Genomic DNA, 21,965 nt, shown 5'->3' with positions numbered 1-21,965 from the left:
GTATTTCCTGGCCACAGATCATCCACACTCAGGAGCCCGAGACTTATATATATGTGTGTGTGTGTGTGTGTGTAATGTACATATAGGCTTATCCTACTTATGGAATGCTCTAATATAATTCATTTATTATGTTCTGTACCTTCATCTATGTATACTCACATATGACTCGAGTGCCTCCTATAGAATATCATTTCCTATTTATGTAAATGGAATATAGGGAATATAGAAAAAACCTCATCTATATAAAGACAAAGAATATATACACATATGTGTGTGTCTCCACTCTGGTTTTTCACTTCATTCCTAAGTAAAGGAAGGCACTTGTTCTTTCTATACAATCATATTCATGTATAGAATATAGAGAAAGACAAATAATAGAAATACAGAAGTAACAATTAGACAAGTAATCATATATCTATAGAAGGGCTATTTAAATAGTCCTATGCCAGTATAGAGTGAAAGTAGATAAGTAATAATTAGTTAAGTAACCATATATCTATAGAAGGTCGATTTAAATGGTCCTCTGCCACTATAGAGTAAAAATAGAGAAGTAACAATTACATAAATAACAATATATCTATATAAGGGCTATTTAAATGGTCATGTGCAACTCCACAGTGCATATAGAGAAGTAACAATTAGACAACTAATCGTATATCAATAGAAGGATTATTTAAATGGTCATATGCCAGTATACAGTGAAAATAGAGAAGCAATAATTATCTTAATGCTGAGATGGGATCTGTGCAGAAGTGAATCCTAGATATGTTAATAGACAAATGGAAGCCAGGAATCCTCCTTTATAAGGCAATATTTTTAAATTTCCCATCAGCCTTTCCATAAGATTTTCCCTGAGGAGGGAAGCAGCAGCTTGTCCTGCCTTTGGCTGTGCTATCTGTCCTAAGCCAGGCAGAGATTTTTGAAGCCTCTTTGAGATCATCTTTTGTCCCATGATCGCTGATAATTACTGACTATTCTTTATCAAAGTACTTAGCGAGGGGTCCTAGCAGTGGATTTCTAAGGGTATTTCTATGTATATATATTTCTATATTTGTAAGGTATTTCTATGTCTGAATATGTGTTTGTGGAGACTTTCATCCCATTCGTTCCTCCTTCCCCGGCGCACCGGGGCCAGTGAAAGTCTGAGATTGTATATATTCGTGTCTGTGTCAGTCCTAACCCATCCCCTCCACTTTTCATCCCTTGGTGTGTGTTTGTGTGTCTCTCTCTATGACTATGAGTATGTCCTAACCTCCATCCCACCCTCTGTTCCATCATTGCTCAGACCTTGGAATATGTCAGACTAAGTGGAATATGTTGGAATGCAAGCCCCGTCTTTCTATGTTGCGCTTTCCTTTCCTTTCTCATAATCACATTATTTGCTCCCTTCACTTTGGGTACGGGGAGGAAGTGTCTATAGTTCTCCTGGTGAGGTTGACTGTTCTCCTATGATTCTGGACTCACTTTATGAAACACTGGGTTTGGCTCCTGCTTCTGGCCTCTTCAGGCTGTTTAAAACAGGAATCAATCTTAGGAATAAAGGTCCATGAGACTGATGATGTGCTTGCCCTCCCATCCGTGAAAGCCCCAGGGCTACTTAACCCCCCCCCCCCACCAAGCAGTTCTTGACTCCCGCCTCTCCAGGGTTTGCCTCCTTTGGCCAAGGCTTTGCTTCCTGCTACAATTGGGAATGGACAAGGCACATTTTTCAACTCACTAAAGTGGGGGTTCTCTGAGGACAGGAAACTTGGACCTGGATTGGGCTGATACCTCCAAGCCCTGGGGAAATGTTCAAGGAGGGTTCTGAGGGAAGGAAGTAGGGCTCATTCCCATTTTTTCAAAAATGGAAAAACGTCATTCAGAGAAGACGTGGCACTTGATCAGGCTTACCCTGTCATGGGGGCATCCTAGGATGGCTCAAAGCTGAGGGGTGAATCAGGGCTTGGTTTGCTTTTCACTTAACCCCAGATGACTCCCAGAAGCCCCAGCTCTAAGCAGAAGCTGCCCACCTGAGTCTGGGGAGCCTATTACCAGGGACCAGTCCATAAGTTTGGCTGTCAGAGGAAGGAGAGGCCAAGATGAAAGCCACTTGGCCTGGGGGGCGAGAGACACAGGGGCTCCAGGCCTGGGACTGCCTCTTACTGGCTGTGTGACCTTGGCCACGTCCCTGCTCTCGTCCTGGCCTCAAGTACTCTTTTCCCCAAAGGAGCTTAGGCCACTTGGGCTCTGAGATTTCTTGCAGCCCTCCATCCTATCCAGACCCACCAGTGTATTGAGACACCCCTAACCTTCCTCCTCCCCACTCATAAAAGTATACTAGTTCTCAGCCCCCAGCTGAGAGATCTCTGCCAGTCGACTGCTTTCAGTTGGGGTGGCCTCCGGTCAGTAAGTTCTCTCTTTAATTTAACCCTAAACTTGGCAATAATACTGCCCATGGCCCTCCCTGGACCTGCCATTTTGAATCAGAGAGGCCTCCCTCCTGCCATCTTACAAGAACTCTGAGCTTGTGGAGTGGAAGGACACAGGCCCAACAGGCCCACGGGCAGGAGCGCTCGGGTCTGGGCCTTATGTTTCCTGGTCACTTTGCTCCCATGTTCAGGAGCCCAAAACTGGTGGTGGTGGTGGGGGGGGGGGGGCGGGGGAGTTTGGGCGGGTTCAGGCCTGTCCCTTCTCACTTACCTGTTCCCAACTCTCTGCGTCCACAGGGAGGCACCAGCCAATCGGAGCTGAGCCTGCCAAGCTGGGCCGCCCTCTGCTGAGCGTCAGTGGCTGGTGACGTCAGCGCCACCTTGGTAATACTGCAGTCTTCCTCCAGCCAATCCCGCAGCTCCCTCCATTGGTCCCCAGCAGTCTCTTCACTGGTCTCCCTGGAAACAGCATCCATCCTCCTCATAGGCCATTGTTCTCATTTCCTCTTCCCACCCCCACTACTTCTCCAGCTCATTTTCCCCTTTACCTTTAACCCCTACCCTGTCTTTATTTTTTCTTCTCCCAAAGACCTTCTCCTACCCATTTCCCCTTCCCCAAACAACTTCTCGGCCTCATTTATCCCGCCCCCCCACCAATGCTACAAGTGACATCATTTCAGAAGCTTCTGACTCTTCCATTTTCTATAAGAACCAAATGCCTCTTCCTATAATCCTAATATATATATACATGTATGTGTGTGTGTGTATAATCTACACATAGGCTTATCCTATATATGCAATGCTCTAATATAATTCATTTATTATGTTCTCTACCTTCATCTATGTACGCTCACATATGACTACACTAACTCCTATAGAATATCACAACACATTTATGTAAATGGAAAATAGGGAATATAGAAAAAACTTCATCTTTATGAAGACAAAAAATATATACATATATGTGTCTGTGTCCACTCTGGTTTCTCACTTCATTCCCAAATAAAGGGAGGCATTTGTTCTTTATGTATATTCATTTGGATGATTTATATATTCTTTCTTCAAAATAACACTAGTATTTTTCATAAAAATGAGTATTCACATATTCACTATTTATTCATATCTAGCCATACTCCTATTTTCTCTGTTCCTTGATGTATGTAGGTAGCAAGGCAGGTATACATTGTGTCTGTACAGGCATGAGGACTCCTATAGCCTTCCTATCTTCCTACAAGTATTCCAATGTTTCTGTTCCTGTGAGAGATTAAATGCAGACTATGCGTAACCTAAGGATATCAGGATTTACATATAGGAATATAGAGAGAAAATAAGGATATCTGAGTAATAGGAATTCTATGAATACTCAGAAAGGAAAGAGAGGAATTTAGAAATTATATTTAAATGGTCATATGCCACTATAGAGTGAAAATACAGAAGTACAATTAGATAGGTTACCATATATCTATAGAAAGGCTATTTAAATGATCCTATGCCACGATGGAGTGAAAATAGATAATAATTAGTAAGTAATCTTACACCTATAGAAACACTGTTTAAATGGGTATGTGCCACTATAGAGGGAAAATAAATAACAATTAGATAAGTAATCATTAATCTATAGAAGGATTATTTAAATGGTCTTATGCCAATATAGAGTGAAAATACAGAAGAAACAATTAGATAAGTCATCATATATCTAAAGAAGGGCTATTTAAATGGACATAGGCCACTATAGAGTGACAATAGAGAAGCAACAATTAGATAAGTAATCATATATCTGTAAAAGGGCTATTTAAATTGTCCTATGTCACCATAGAGTGAAAATAGAGAAGTAACAATTGGACAAGTAACCATATACCAAGAGAAGGGCTATTTAAATGATCTTATGCCACTATAGAGTGAGTAGTAACTCTCTACCTTCATCTATATATACTCACATATGTCTACAGTGCCTCCCATAGAATATCACTTAATATTAATGTAAATGGAATATAAGGAATATAGGAAAAACCTCATTTATATGAAGATAAAGAATATATACATATATGTGAGTGTGTGTGTCCCCTCTGGTTTTTCGCTTCATTCCTAAGTAAAGGAAGGCATTTGTTCTTTCTATACATTCATTGATATGTATAGTGTATAGAGAAAGAGAATGAAATAATAGAAATATAGAAGTAACAATTAGATAAGTTGTCATATATTTATAGAAGGGCGATTTAAATGGTCCTTTGCCACTATGGAGTGAAAATAGAGAAGTAACAATTACTTAAGTAATCATACATCTAAAAATGGCTGTTTAAATGCTCGTAGACCACCCTTTGATCCTGCAGTGTTTCTTCTGGGCTTATATCCCAAAGAAATACTAAAGAAGGGAAAGGGACCTGTATGTGCCAAAATTGTGGCAGCCCTGTTTGTAGTGGCTAGAAACTGGAAATTGAATGGATGCCCATCCATTGGAGAATGGTTGAGTAAATTGTGGTATATGAATATTATGGAATATTATTGTTCTGTAAGAAATGACCAGCAGGATGAATACAGAGAGGCTTGGTGAGACTTACATCAACTGATGCTGAGTGAAATGAGCACAACCAGGAGATCATTATATACCTTAACAAAGATACTGTTTGAGGATGTATTCTGATGGAAGTGGATCTCTTTGATAAAGAGAGCTAATTCTGTTTCAATTGATCAAGGATGGACAGAAACAGCTACACCCAAAGAAAGAACACTGGGAAATGAATATAAAATGTTGCATTTCTATTTTTCTTCTCTTTTTATTTATAACCTTTGAATCCAGTTCTCCCTGTGCAACAAGAGAACTGTTCGGTTCTACACATATATATTGTATCTAGGATATACTGTAACCTATTTAACATATAAAGGACTGCTTGCCATCATGAGGAGGGGGTGGAGGGAGGGAGGGGAAAAATTGGAACAGAAGTAAATGCAAGGGATAATGTTGTAAAAAATTACCCCGGCATGGGTTCTGCAAATAAAAAGGTAAAAAAAATTGGTCCTATCCCGCTATAGAGTGAAAATAGAGAAGTAATAATTAGATAAGTAATCATACATTTACAGAAGGGATATTTAAATGCTCATATGCCACTATAGAGTGAAAATAGATAAGTAATAATTAGATAAGTAATCATACATTTACAGAAGGGATATTTAAATGGTTCTATAGCACTATGGAATGCAAATAGGTAAGTCATAATTAGATAACTAATCATATATCTATAGAAGGGTGAGTAAATAGTCCTATGCCATTATAGAATGAAAATAGAGAAGTAATAATTAGATAAGTAATCAAATATCTATGGAAGGGTTATTTAAATGGTCATATGCCACCCTTTGATCCAGCAGTGTTTTTACTGGGCTTATAGCCCAAAGAGATACTAAAGAAGGGAAAGGGACCTGTAAGTGCAAAATGTTTGTTGGAGCCTTGTTTGTAGTGGATATAAGCTGGAAAACGAATGGATGTCCATCAATTGGAGAATGTTTCAATAAATTTTGGTATATGAATGTTATGGAATATTATTGTTCTGTAAGAAATGACCAACAAGATGAATAAAGAGAGGACAGGCGAGGCTTACATGAACTGATGCTAAGTGAAATGAGCAGAACCAGGAGATCATTATATACCTCAACAATGATACTGTTTGAGGATGTATTCTGATGGAAGAGGATCTCTTCGATAAAGAGAGCTAATTCAGGTTCAATTGATCAAGGATGGACAGAAGCAGCTTCACTCAAAGAAAGAACACTGGGAAATGAATAAAAATTGCTTGCATTTCTGTTTTTCTTCTCGGGTTATTTCTCCCTTCTGAATCCAATTCTCCCTGTGCAATAAGAGAACTTTTCGATTCTGCACACATATATTGTATCTAGGATATACTGTAACCTATTTCACAAGTAAAGGACTGCTTGCCATCTGCGGGAGGGGGTGGAGGGAGGAAGGGGAAAAATTGGAACAGAAGTGAGTGCAAGGGATAATGTTGTAAAAAATTACCCTGGCATGGGTTCTGTTAATAAAAAGTTAAAAAAAATAAATGGTTATATGCCACTATAGAGTGAAAATAGAGAAGTAATAATTAGATAAGTAATCATATATCTATAAAAGGCTATTTAAATGGTCATATGCCGCTATAGATAGAGTAGTAACTCTCTACCTTACTCTATGTATACTCACATATGACTACAATGACTCCTATACAATATCACTTCATATTAATGTAAATGGAATATAGGGAATATAGAAAAAACCTCACCTATATGAAGACAAAGAATATATACATATATGTGAGTGTGTGTGTCCACTCTGGTTTTTTGCTTCATTCCTAAGGAAAGGAAGACAGTTGTTCTTTCTATACATTCATTTGTATGTACAGAGTATAGAGAAAGACAATTAAATAATAGAAAGAGAGAAGTAACAATTAAGGAAGTAATCATATATCTACAGAACGGTTATTTAAATGGTCCTATCCCACTATAGAGTCAAAATAGAGAAGTAACAATTAGATAAGAAATCATACATCTATAGAAAGTTTATTTAATAGTCATATGCCACTATAGAGTGAAAATACAGAAATAACAATGAGATAAGTAATCATATATCAATAGAAGGTTCATTTAACAGGTCCTATGCCACTATAGAGTGACAATAGAGAAGTAATAACTAGATAAGTAATCATATATCTATAGAAAGGCTATTTAAATGGTCCTATGCCATTATAAAGTGAAATAGATAAGTAATAATTAAGTAAGTAATCATATATCTATAAAAGGGCTATTTAAATGGTCATATCCTACTAGATAGTGAAAATAGACAAGTAATAATGAAATAGGTAATCATATACGTATAGAAGGGATATTTAAATGGTCGTATGCCACTATAGACTGAAAATAGATAAGGAATAATTAGGTAAGTAACCATTTATCTATAGATGGGCTATTTAAAAGGTCCTATGTCACTATCAAATGAAAATAGAGAAGAAACAATTAGTTAAGTAATCATGTATCTATCAAAGGGATATTTAAATGGTCCTATAACACTATAGAGTGAAAATAGATAAGTAATAATTTGATAAGTAACTATATCTATAGAAAGGCTATTTAAATAGTCCCATGCATGTATAGAATGAAAATAGACAAGTAACAATTAGATAAGTAATCATATTTCTATAGAAGTGCTATTTAAATGGTCATATGCCACTATAGAGTGAAAATAGAGAACTAATAATTAGATAAGTAACCATATGTTTATAAAAGGGCTATTTAAATTGCCATATGTCACTATAGAGTGAAAACAGATAAGTAACAATTAGATAAGTAATCATATATCTATGGAAGGGCTATTTAAATGTCCTTATGCCACTACAGAGTGAAAATAGATAAGTGATGATTAGATAAGTAACCATATATCTATGGCAGGGCTACTTAAAAGGTCATGTGTCACTATAGAGTGAGTAGCAACTTTCTACCTTCATCTATGTATACTCACATATGACTACAGTGCCTCCTATAGTATATCACTTTATATTTATGGAATATAGGGAATATAGAAAAAAACCTCATCTATAGAAAGACAAAGAGTATATACATATATGTGAATGTGTGTGTCCACTATCGTTGTTTGCTTCATTCCTAAGTGAAGGATGGCATTGTTTTTTTTTTTTATACATTCATTTATATGTATAGAGTATAGAGAAAAACTATTACGTAATAGATATAAAGAAGTAACAATTAGATAAATAATCATATATCTATACAAGGATTATTAAAATGGTCCTTTTCCACTATAGAGTAAAAATAGAGAAGTAATAATTAGATAAGTAATCACAGATCTATAGAAAGGCTATTTAAATTTCCTATTCCACTCTAGAGTGAAAATAGAGAAGTAACAATTATTTAAGTAATCATAGATCTATAGAAAGGCTATTTAAATTTCCTATTCCACTCTAGAGTGAAAATAGAGAAGTAACAATTATTTAAGTAATCATACATCTATAGAAAGGCTGTTTCAATGGTCATATACCACTATAGAGTGAAAAGAGAGAAGTAACAATTAGATAAGTAATCATACAAGTGTAAAAAGGCTATTTCAATGGTCATATGCCAATATAGAGTGAAAATAGAGAAGTAACAATTAGATAAGTAATCATACGTGTATAGAAAGGCTATTTAAATGATCCTATGGCACTATAAAGTGAAAATAGAGAAGTAACAATTAGACAAGTAAACATACATCTATAGAAAGGCTATTTAAATGGTACTATTCTACTATAGAGTAAAAATAGAGAAGTAACAATTAGATAAGTAATCATACATCTATAGAAAGGCTCTTTAACTGGTCCTTTTTGACTATAGAGTGAAAATAGAGAAGTAACAATTAGATAAGTAATCATATACGTATAGAAGGGCTATTTAAATGGTACTATGTCATTATAGAGTGAAAATAGATAAGTAATAATTAGGTAAGTAACCATATATCTATAGATGGGCCTTTTAAATGGTCATATGCCAATATAGTGTCATCAGTAACTGTCTAACTTCATCCTTGTATATTCACATATGTCTACAGTGCCTCCTATAGAATATTACTTCATATTTATGTAAATGGAATATAGGGAATGTAGAAAAACCTTCATGTATATGAAGACAAAGGATATATACATATATGTGTGTGTGAGTGTCCACTCTGGTTTTTCGCTTCATTCCTAAGTAAAGGAAGGCTTTTGTTCTTTCTATACATTCATTTGTATGATTTATATATTCTTTCTTCTCACCAACATTAGTATTTTTTTTACATATATGAGTATTCACATATTCCCTTTTTATTCATATCTAGCCATACTCCTATTTTCTCTATTCATTGATGTATGTACATAGACAGGCAGATATACATTGTCTCTACACAGGCATGAGGACTCCTATAGCCTTCCTACCTTTCTACACGTATTCCAATGCTTCTGTTCCTGTGAGAGACTAATTGCAGACTCCTGTCTATGAGTAAACAGAGGATATCAGGATTTACATATAGGAATATAGAGAGAAAATAGGGATATCTGAAGAACAGGAATTCTATGCATACTGAGAAAGGAAGGAGAGGAATTTAGAAAGGCTATTTAAATAGTCACATGCCACTATAGAGTGAAAATAGATAAGTAATAATGAGATAAGTAACCATACATCCATACAAGGGTTATTTAAAGTGTCACATGCCAATGTAGAATGAAAAGAGATAAGTAATAATTAGATAAGTAATCATATATCTATAAAAGGGCTATTTAAATGGTCCTATGCCACTTTAGAGTGAAAATAGAGAAGTAACAATTGGATAAGTAATTATATATCTATAGAAAGGCTACTTATAATGGTCAGATCCTACTATAGAATGAAAATAGATAAGTAATAATTAAATAAGTAATCATTTATCTATACAAGGGCTATGTGAATGCTCGCATGCCACTTTAGAGTGAAAATAGAGAAGTAACCATTAGATAAGTAATCATATATCTATAGAATGGGTGTTTAAATGGCCATATGCCAACCTTGGATACACCAGTGTTTCTACTAGGCTTATACCCCAAAGAGATACTAAAGAAGGGAAAGGGACCTGTATGTGCCAAAATGCTTGTGGCAGCCCTGTTTGTCGTGGCTAGAAGCTGGAAAACGAATGGATGCCCATCAATTGGAGAATGGTTGAGTAAATTGTGGTATATGAATGTTATGGAATATTATTGTTGTGTAAGGAATGACCAGCAGGATGAATACAGAGAGGCTTGGGGAGACTTACATGAACTGATGCTGAGTGAAATGAGCAGGACCAGGAGATCATTATATACTCAGCAATGATACTGTTTGAGGATGTATTCTGATGGAAGTGGATCTCTTTGACAAAGGGAAGATCTAACTCAGTTTCAATTGATCAAAGATGGACAGAAGCATCTACACCCAAAGAAAGAACACTGGGAAATGAATATAAATTGCTTGCATTTTTGTGTTTCTTCCAGGGTTATTTCTACCTTCTGAATCCAATTCTTCCTGTGCAACAAGAGAACTGTTCGGTTCTGCACACATTTATAGTATTTAGGATATACTGTAACCTATTTAACATGTAAAGGATTCCTTGCCATCTCAGGGTGAGGGTAGAGGGAGGGAGTAGAAAATTCGGAACAGAAGTGAGTGCAAGGGATCATGGTGTAAAAAAATTTCCCTGGCATGGGTTCTGCAAATAAAAAGGTAAAAAAAAGTAAATGGTCCTATGCCAGTATAGAGTGAAAATCAATCAGTAATAATTAGGTAAGTAATCATATATGTATAGAAGGCCTATATAAATGGTCCTATTCTACTACAGAGTGAAAATAGAGAAGTAACAATCTGATAAGTAATCATATAACCAAAGAAAGTGTTTTTAAATGGTTATATGCCACTATAGAGTGAAAATAGAGAAGTATCAATTGGATAAGTAATCACACATCTATTGAAGGGATAATTAAATGGTCCTATGCCACTATAGAGTGAAAATAGAGAACTAATAATTAGTTAAGTTATCATACATGTATCGAAAGGCTATTTAAATGGTCATGTGCCATATATGCCAACCCACAGTGGAGAACCCCTTGCTTTTCTTTTTCTTTTTCTTTTTTTTTTTTTTTTTACAGTACAAGTATTTATTTATAGCACATTTATGGTAGCAAAAAATAGAAACAAAGTTAATTCCCCATTAGTTGTGTAATGGAAAAACCTAAAAGTTATAGCCTAGAAAAATAATCATTCAGAACACCCTGTTATAAAAGATCTGTCACCATCATAATCAATTAGTATTGACTGAGTACCTTCTGCTTGCCCATTATTGGACTATGCAACCATATCCAATCATACAACTCTAAACTTTAGAAAGCAAAAATATAATACTTACAGTACAGTACTAGGACACTACTAATAATTACTTTACTAGTGAGACACTAACTTGTCCCATATTAATAAACCTTCTACAATTATATTTAAAATTCTACATTTGAAAATTCATTTCAGGATAACAAAATACCCAAATCAATGTTCAAAGCAATATGGATACTTTTCTACTATAACATGCTCCCAAACCTCTAATTGTATTTTTCTAATAAAAATTTAAAGCTCCAGTATCCAGCCCAGAGTACATAATTTTGTTGTAATGAGATCTATAGGAATATATGTCTGCATGTATGTATATAAATACAAACATTTATACCTATCTCATTACAACAAAATTATCTAGTAACAATTTTTTTAAATTTTTATTTAATAATTACTTTATATTGACACTCGTTTCTGTTCCAATTTTTTTTTCCTCCCTCCCTCCCTCTGCCCCCTCCCCTAGATGGCAAGCAGTCCTTTATATGTTGGATATGTTGCAGTATATCCTAGATACAATATATGTTTGCAGAACTGAACAGTTCTCTTGTTGCATAGGGAGAATTGGATTCAGAAGGGAGAAATAATCCGGAAGAAAAACAAAAATGCAGATAGTTCACATTCGTTTCCCAGTGTTCTTTCTCTGGGTGTAGCTGTTTCTGTCTGTCATTTATCAATTGAAACTCAGGTCTCTTTGTCAAAGAAATCCACTTCCACCAAAATATGTCCTCATACAATATCGTTGTCGAAGTGTATAATGATCTCCTGGTTCTGCTCATTTCACTTAGCATCAGTTCATGTATATATATATTAAGAAAAAGAATATATACATATATGTGGGTGGGTGTGTCCCCTCTGGTTTTTTGCTTCATTCCTAAGTAAAGGAAAGCATTTGTTCGTTATATACATTCATTTGCATGTATAGAGTATAGAGAAAGACAATTAAATCATAGAAATATAGAAGTAATAATTAGATAAGTAATCATATATCTACAGAAGGGCTATTTAAATGGTCCAGTGCCACTATAGAGTGAAAATAGATAAGTAACAATTAGATAAGTAATCATATATCTGTACAAGTGCTATTTAAATGGTCCTATACCACTGTAGAGCAAAAATAGCGAAGTAAAAATTAGGTAAGTTATCATATATCTATAGTAGGGCTATTTAAATGGTCTTTTGCCACTTTAAAGTGAAAATAGAAAAGTAACAATTACATAAGTAATCATATATCTTTTGAAGGGCTATTTAAATGCTCATATGCCACTATAGAGTGAAAATAGAGAAGTAATAATTAGATAAGTAATCATAGGTCCATAGAAAGACTATTTAAATATTCCTATGCCACTATAGTGTGAAAATAGATAAGTAGTAATTATCTTAATGCTGAGATGTGATCTGTGCAGAAGTGAATCCTATATATGTCAATAGACAAATGGAAGTCAGGAATCCTCATTTATAAGGCAATATTTTAAAATTTCCCATCAGCCTTTTTGTAAGATTTTCCTTTAGGAGGGAAGCAGCAGCTTGTCCTGCCTTTGACTGTGCTATCTGTCCTAAGCCAGGCAGAGATTTCTGAAGCCTCTTTGAGATCATCTTTTGTCCCGTGATCACTGATAATTACTGACAATTCTTTATCAAAGTACTTAGCGAGGGGTCCTAGCTGTGGATTTGTAAGGGTAGGGGTATTTCTATGTCTGAATATGTGTTTGTGCAGACTTTGATCCCATTCGTTCCTCCTTCCCCGGCGCACCGGGGGCAGTGAAAGTCTAAGACTGTATATATTCGTGTCTGTGTCAGTCCTAACCCATCCCCTCCACTTTTCATCCATTGGTGTGTGTCTGTGTGTCTCTCTCTATGACTATGACTATGTCCTAACCTCCATCCCACCCTCTGTTCCATCATTGCTCAGACCTTGGAATATGTCAGACTAAGTGGAATATGTTGAATGCAGGCCCCGTCTTTCTATGTTGCGCTTTCCTTTCCTTTCTCATAATCACATTATTTGCTCCCTTCACTTTGGGTACGGGGAGGAAGTGTCTATAGTTCTCCTGGTGAGGTTGACTGTTCTCCTATGATTCTGGACTCTTTGAAACAACTGGGTTTGGCTCCTGCTTCTGGCCTCTTCAGGCTGTTTAAAATAGGAATCAATTTTAAGAATAAATGTCCATGAGACTGATGAGGTGCTTGCCCTCCCATCCGTGAAAGCCCCAGGGCTACTTAACCCCCCTCCTCCAAGCAGTTCTTGACTCCCGCCTCTCCAGGGTTTGCCTCCTTTGGCCAAGGCTTTGCTTCCTGCTACCACATTGGGAATGAACAAGGCACATTTTCCAACTCACTAAAGTGGGGGTTCTCTGAGGACAGGAATGTTGGACCTAGATTGGGCTGATACCTCCAAGCCCTGGGGAAATGTTCAAGGAGGGTTCTGAGGGAAGGAAGTAGGGCTCATTCCCTTTTTTTCACAAATGGAAGCAAGTCATTCAGGGAAGACGTGGCACTTGATCAGGCTTACCCTGTCATGGGGGCATCCTAGAATGGCCCAAAGCTGAGGGGTGAATCAGGGCTTGGTTTGCTTTTCATTTAACCCAACAGTCCTCTCTGATGACTCCCAGAAGCCCCAGCTCTAAGCAGAAGCTGCCCACCTGATTTTGGGGAGCCCATTACCGGAGGCCAGTCCATAAGTATGGTTATCAGAGGCAGGAGAGGCCAAGATGAAAGCCACTTGGCCTGGGGGGCGAGAGACACAGGGGCTCCAGGCCTGGGACTGCCTCTCATTGGCTGTGTGACCTTGGCCGGCTCCCTGCCCTCATCCTGGCCTCAAGTACTCTTTTCCCCAAAGGAGCTTGGCCCCCTTGGGCTCTGAGGTTTCTTGCAGCCCTCCATCCTATCCAGACCCACCAGTGTATTGAGACACCCCTAACCTTCCTCCTCCCCACTCATAAAAGTATACTAGTTCTCAGCCCCCAGCTGAGAGATCTCTGCTAGTCGACTGCTTTCCCTTGGGGTAGCCTCCAATCAATAAGTTCTGTCTCTAATTTAACCCTAAACTTGGCAATAATACTGCCCATGGCCCTCCCTGGACCTGCCTTTTTGAATTAGAGAGGCCTCCCTCCCGCCATCTTACAAGAACTTTGAACTTGTGGAGTGGAAGGACACAGGCCCAACAGGACCAAGGGCAGGAGTGCTTAGGTCTGGGCCTTATCTTTCCTGGTCACTTTGCTCCCATGCTTGGGAGCACGAGCATGGTGGTGGTGGTGGGGAGTGGTTTGGGAAGGTGTCAGCCTCTCACTTCTCACTTACCTGTTCCCCACTCTCAGCATCCTCAGATGGCACCAGCCAATCGGAGCTGAGCCTGCCAAGGTGGGCCACCCTCTGCTGAGCATCAGTGGTCACAGACGTCAGTGGCACCTTGGTAATACTGCAGTCTTCCTCCAGCCAATCCTGCTGCTCCCTCCATTGGTCCCCCTCGGACAGCCTAATCACTGGTCTCCCTGGAAACAGCATCCATCCTCCTCATATGCCATTGTTCTCATTTCCCCTTCCTGCCCCACACCCTCTCAAGCTTCTTTCTTCCTCTTTCAAACTGCTTCTCAGCCTCATTTTCCCTCCCCCACTACCTCTCCTATTCATTTCCCCTTCCCCAAACAACTTGTCAGCCCCATTTATCCTCCCCCACCAATGCTACAAGTGACATCATTTCAGAAGCTTCTGACTCTTCCATTTTCTATCAGAACCAAATGTCTCTTCTTATAATCCTAATATAAATATATACACACACATGTATGTGTGTGTGTGTGTGTGTGTGTTTGTGTGTGTGTGTAATCTACATATAGGCTTATCCTATATATGGAATGCTCTAATATAATTCATTTATTATGTTCTCTACCTTCATCTATGTACGCTCACATATGACTACAGTAACTCCTATAGAACATCACTACACATTTATGTAAATGGAAAATAGGGAATATAGAAAAAAACCTCATCTTTATGAAAACAAAAAATATATACATATGTGTGTGTGTCCCCACTCTGGTTTCTCACTTCATTCCTAAATAAAGGAAGGCATTTGTTCTTTATGTATATTCAGTTGTAAGATTTATATATTCTTTCTTCAAAAAAACACTAGTATTTTTCATAAAAATGAGTATTCACATATTCACTTTTTATACATATCTAGCCATACTCCTATTTTCTCTGTTCATTGATGTATGTGGGTAGCTAGGCAGGTATACATTGTTTCTGTACAGGCATGGGGACTCCTATAGTCTTCCTATCTTCCTACAAGTATTCTAATGTTTCTGTTCCTGTGAGAGACAAAATGCAGACTCCTGTCTATGAGTAAACAGAGGATATCAGGATTTAAATGTAGGAATATAGAGAGAAAATAAGGATATCTGAAGAATAGGAATTCTATGCATACTCAGAAAGGAAGGAGAGGAATTTAGAAAGGCTATTTAAATGGTCACATGGTACTACAGAGTGAAAATAGAGAAGCAATGATTAGTTAAGTAATCATATATCTATAGAAAGGCTATTTAATGGTCATATGCCACTATAGAGTTAAAACAGAGAAATAACAATTAAATAAGTAATCATATATCTATAGAAGGGCTATTTAAATGTTCATATGTCACTTCAGAGTGAAAATAGATAAGTAATAATTAGATAAGTAACCAGATATCTATAGAAGGGCTATTTAAATGGTCCTATTCCAGTATAGAGTGAAAATAGATAAGTAATAAGTAGATAAGTAATCATATATCTATAGAAGGGCTATTTAAATGGTCATATGTCAACCCTTGATCCAGCAGTGTTTGTACTGGGCTTATACCCCAAAGAGATACTAAAGAAGGGAAAGGGACCTGTATGTGCCAAAATGTTTGTGGCAGCCCTGTCTGTAGTGGCTAGAAGTTGGAAAATGAATCCCCATCAATTGGAGAATGGCTGGGTAAATTGTGGTATATGAACGTTATGGAATATTATTGTTCTGTAAGAAATGAGCAGCAGGATGAATACAGAGAATACTGGCGAGACTTACATGAACGGATGCTAAGTGAAATGAGCAGAACCAGGAGATCATTATATACCTCAACAACGATACTGTTTGAGGATGTATTCTGATGGAAGTGGATCTCCTCAATAAAGAGAGCTAATTCAGGTTCAATTGATCAAGGATGGACAGAAGCATCTACACCCAAAGAAAGAACACTGGGAAATGAATATAAAATGTTGCATTTCTGATTTTCTTCTCAGGTTATTTCTAGATTCTGAATCCAATTCTCCTTGTGCAACCAGAGAACTGTTCGGTTCTACACACATATATTGTATGTAGGATATACTATAACCTATTTAACATATAAAGAACTTCTTGCTCTCTTGGGGAGGGGGCGGAGGGAGGGGGGGGGAAATCGGAACAGAAGTGAGTGGAAGGGATAATGTTGTAAAAAATTTCTCTGCCATGGGTTTTGTCAAAAAAAAGTTTAAAAAAATGGTCATATGCCAGTATAGAGTGAAAATACATAAGTAATATTTAGATGAGTAATCATATATTTATTGAAATGCTATTTAAATTGTCCTATGCTTCTATAGAGTGAAAATAGAGAAGTAACATTTCGATAAGTAATCATAAATGAATAGAAGGGAAATTTAAATGGTCTTATGCCAGTATAGAATGAAAATAGATAAGTAATAATTAGGTAAGTAATCATATATTTATAGAAGGGGTATTTAAATGGTCATATGTCACTATAAAATGAAAATAGATAAGTAATAATTAGAAAAGCAATCGTATATTTATACAAGGGTTATTTAAATGGTCATGTACCAATATATAGTAAAAATAGAGAAGTCACAATTACATAAGTAACAATATATCTATAGAAGGGCTATTTAAATGGTCATATGCAACTACTCAGTGAAAATAGAGAACTAACAATTAGATAGGTAATCATATATCTATAAAAATGCTACTTAAATTGTCATATGCCACTATAGTGTGAAAATAGAGAAGTAACAATTAGATAAGTAATCATATATCAATAGAAGGGCTATTTAAAAGGTCCTATGCCAAGATAGAGAGAAAATAGATAAGTAACAATTAGATAAGTAATCATATATGTATAGAATGGGTATTTCAATGGTCATATGCCATTATAGAGTGAAAATAGATAAAGAATAATTAGATAAGTAATCACAGATGTATAGAAGGGCTATTTAAATGGTCCTATGCTGCTACAGAGTGAAAACAGATAAGTAAAAATTAGATAAGTTACCATATATCAATAGAAGGGCCATTTAAATGGTTATATGCCAGTATAGAGTGAGTAGGAACTCTCTACCTTCATCTATGTATACTCACATATGACTAGAGGGCCTCCTATAGAATATCACTTCATATTTATGTAAAAGGAATAGAGGGAATATAGAAAAACCTCATCTATATGAAGACAAAGGATATATACATATATGTGTGTGTGTGTCCACTCTAGTTTTTCACTTCATTCCTAAGTAAAGGAAGGCATTGGTTCTTTCTATACATTCAATTGTATGTATAGAGTATAGAGAAAGACAAATAATAGCAATAGAGAAGTAACAATTAGATAAGTAACGATATATTTATAGAAGGGTTATTTAAATGGTCCTTTGCCACTATAGAGTAAAAATAGAGAAGTAATAAATAGGGAAGTAATCACAGATCTATAGAAGGGCTATTTAAATGGTCCTATGCCGCTATAGAGTGAAAATAGATATGTAATAATTAGATAAGTAATCATATATCTAGAGAGGGGCTATGGAAATGGTCCTATGCCACTACAGAGTGAAAATAGAGAAGTAACAATTATACAAGTAATCCTATAGCTATAGAAATGTTATTTAAATGGTCCTATTCCAGTATAGAGTGAAAATAGAAAAGTAATAATTAGATAAGACCACACATATTTATAGAAAGGCTATTTAGGACTTCCGGTTAAGATGGCGGAGAGGAGGCTCACAGTTGCATAAGCTCCGCGCTTTCTCTCACTATCCACTTCATTACAAGCCTCTGAATCAATGCTTGACTGAAAAAAACCCACAAATAGTTACCAAGAGAAGCCATCCTTGAGATCCGCCAAGAAAGGTCTGTCTTTACTGGAGGGCTGGGGAGGTTTTAGATCGGGCGCAGGCTGAGGGCAGCGGCAGTGAGAGCACGGGAGCAGACTGGAGAGGGGGTGGGGAGTGATCGCAGCCGTCTCTGCGGGGAGAGCTTCGCTACAGGTTTGGAACCTGCAGCAAGTCAACAGCCCAGCAGAGAAGCTAAAAACACCGGGGCTGAAGAACACAACCGCAAACAGCTGGAGTCTCTCAGGACCTGGCCCCCCCCCCCTTCCCCCCCTCAGTGACTCAGCACGCTCTGGGATCTCAGAGCGCAGGCGCAGCACAGTCCTGCTAGTGCCTCACTGCTGCCCCCTGCAGTCTGTAGAGGAAGCTCGATAACACACCCAGCCCCCCCCCCCAAAGAAAGACTCCAGTTTTTTCTGTTTTTCTTTGGTAGTTTGTCTCTGATTAATAGACAGAATGAGCAAGAAGCTGAAGAGGACTTTAACCCTTGACAGCTTCTATACAGATAGAGAGCAGACTCTAAATCCTGAGGAGACTAAAAACAGGCAGTCCCCAGGTGAATCCCCAAAAGAGGAGATCATCTGTTCCTCAGCACAGATGAACCTCATAGAAGTGATTAAAAAGGCTCTCACAAGGGAGCTAGAAGAAAAATGGGAAAAGAGCCTGGAGAAGTCAGTTAAAGAGAGAGTGGATAAAGAAGTAAAATCCTTGAAAAATAGGATTAGTGAACTGGAAACAGAAAACAGCTCTCTAAAAAACAAAATTGGCGAAATGGAAAAAAATTCCACAGAACAAAAGAACTCAATTGGACAATTAGAGAAAGATTTTAAAAAAGTGAGTGAAGAGAATACTTCACTGAAAATCAGAATTGAACAAGTGGAATTGAATGACTCGAGGAGACAAGAAGAATCAGTCAAGCAAATCCAAAAAAATCAAACAATGGAGAAAAATGTGAAATACCTTCTGGGGAAGACAACAGACCTGGAAAACAGATCCAGGAGAGACAATCTGAGAATCATTGGACTCCCAGAAAAACATGATGAAAAAAAGAGCCTGGACACTGTCTTCCAGGAAATTATCAAAGAGAACTGCCCAGAAGTCATAGGAACAGAGGAAAAAATAAACATTGAAAGGATTCATCGATCACCCACTGAAAGGGATCCTAAAATCAAAACACCAAGGAATATAGTGGCCAAATGCCAGAACCCTCAGATGAAAGAAAAAATATTGCAAGCGGCTAGAAAAACCCAATTCAAGTATCAAGGAGCCACAATAAGGATCACCCAGGATCTGGCAGCATCCACATTAAAAGATCGAAGGGCCTGGAATATGATATTCCGAAAGGCTAAGGAACTTGGTATGCAACCAAAAATAACTTACCCAGCGAGAATGAGCATCTTTTTCCAGGGAAGAAGATGGACATTCAACGAAGTAAGCGAATTTCATCTATTTCTGATGAAAAAACCAGAACTTAACAAAAAGTTTGATCTACAAATATAGAACTCAAGAGAAATCTAAAAAGGTAAAGATTAATCTTGGGAACTATATTTTGACTATATAGATGTATAAAGAATACATGTATACCTTGTTCTAGAAATTGATGTGGAAAGGACATTGTACCAGAAAAAGGGTAAAGTGGGGGTAGTACATCTCATGAAGAGGCATAGGAAACCTATTATATCTGAGAGAAAGAATGGAGGGGGATGAATATAGTGGGTATCTTACTGCCTTCAGAATTGGCTTTAAGTGAAAAATCTTAAGACATATTCAATCTATGGTGAAACTTCTCCCATCCATCATTGAAAAGTGAGAAGGGAAAAGTGGAAAGGGAAGGAATAAGCTAAGCGGAAGGGAATACGGGAACTGGGAGGGAAAGGGGTAAGATAGGGGGAGGAACTCTAAGGCGGGGGAGGGACACTAAAAAGGGAGGGCTGTGAGAAGCAAGGGGTGCTCACAAGCTTAATACTGGAAGGGGGGAAAGGGGAAAGAAGGGAGGAAAGCATAAACCGGGGTTAACAAGATGGCAAGTAATACAGAATTGGTCATTCTAACCATAAACGTGAACGGGGTAAACTCCCCCATAAAGAGGAAGCGGTTAGCAGAATGGATTAAAAGCCAGAATCCTACAATATGTTGTTTACAGGAAACACACCTGAAGCGGGGAGATACATGCAGGTTAAAGGTAAAAGGTTGGAGCAAAATCTACTATGCTTCAGGTGAAGTCAAAAAAGCAGGGGTAGCCATCCTGATCTCAGATCAAGCTAAAGCAAAAATTGACCTAATTAAAAGAGATAAGGAAGGACACTATATCTTGCTAAAGGGTAGCATGGATAATGAAGCACTATCTATATTAAACATATATGCACCAAGTGGGGTAGCATCTAAATTCTTAAAAGAGAAACTAAGAGAGCTGCAAGAAGAAATAGACAGTAAAACTATAATAGTGGGAGATCTTAACCTTGCACTCTCAGAATTAGATAAATCAACCACAAAATAAATAAGAAAGAAGTCAAAGAGGTAAACAGAATACTAGAAAAGTTAGATATGATAGATCTCTGGAGAAAATGTAATGGAGACAGAAAGGAATACACTTTCTTTTCAGCAGTTCATGGAACCTATACAAAAATTGACCATATATTAGGACATAAAAACCTCAAACTCAAATGTAGTAAGGCAGAAATAGTAAATGCATCCTTTTCAGACCACGATGCAATGAAAATTACATTCAACAAAAAAGCAGGGGGAAGTAGACCAAAAAATAATTGGAAACTAAATAATCTCATACTAAAGAATGATTGGGTGAAACAGCAAATCATAGACATAATTAATAACTTCACCAAGAAAACGATAATAATGAGACATCATACCAAAATGTATGGGATGCAGCCAAAGCGGTAATAAGGGGAAATTTCATATCTCTAGAGGCCTATTTGTATAAAATAGAGAAAGAGAAGGTCAATGAATTGGGTTTGCAATTAAAAATGCTAGAAAAGGAACAAATTAAAAACCCCCAGTCAAACACTAAACTTGAAATTCTAAAAGTAAAAGGTGAGATCAATAAAATTGAAAGTAAAAAAACTATTGAATTGATTAATAAAACTAAGAGTTGGTTCTATGAAAAAACCAACAAAATAGACAAACCCTTAGTAAATCTGATTAAAAAAAGGAAAGAGGAAAATCAAATTGTTAGTCTTAAAAATGAAAAGGGAGAACTCACCACTAACGAAGAGGAAATTAGAGCAATAATTAGGAGTTACTTTGCCCAACTTTATGCCAATAAATTCGACAACTTAAATGAAATAGAAAAATACCTCCAAAAATACAGCTTGCCCAAACTAACAGAGGAAGAAGTAAATATCCTAAACAGTCCCATCTCAGAAAAAGAAATAGAACAAACTATCAATCAACTCCCTAAGAAAAAATCCCCAGGACCAGATGGATTTACATGTGAATTCTACCAAACATTTAAAGAACAATTAACTCCAATGTTATATAAACTATTTGAAAAAATAGGGATTGAAGGAGTCCTACCAAACTCCTTTTATGACACAGATATGGTAC

At 37.0% G+C, this 21,965-nt stretch overlaps 1 protein-coding gene across 1 annotated transcript in view; it reads right to left on the bottom strand.

The window, feature by feature from the left end:
• LOC127542906 (uncharacterized) overlaps positions 1 to 2,774 on the bottom strand; it is a 247,599-nt gene extending 244,825 nt beyond the window's left edge. The window contains exon 1 of the mRNA XM_051968810.1: positions 2,680 to 2,774. The gene's annotated coding sequence lies outside the window, so the exon portion shown is untranslated. The remainder of the gene's footprint in view (positions 1 to 2,679) is intronic.
• Positions 2,775 to 21,965: the final 19,191 nt, after the last annotated feature.

This window comes from Antechinus flavipes, chromosome X (genome assembly GCF_016432865.1).
Source record: "Antechinus flavipes isolate AdamAnt ecotype Samford, QLD, Australia chromosome X, AdamAnt_v2, whole genome shotgun sequence".
Taxonomy (NCBI): Eukaryota; Metazoa; Chordata; class Mammalia; order Dasyuromorphia; family Dasyuridae; genus Antechinus; species Antechinus flavipes.
This window is presented reverse-complemented; position numbering and strand designations above follow the sequence as displayed.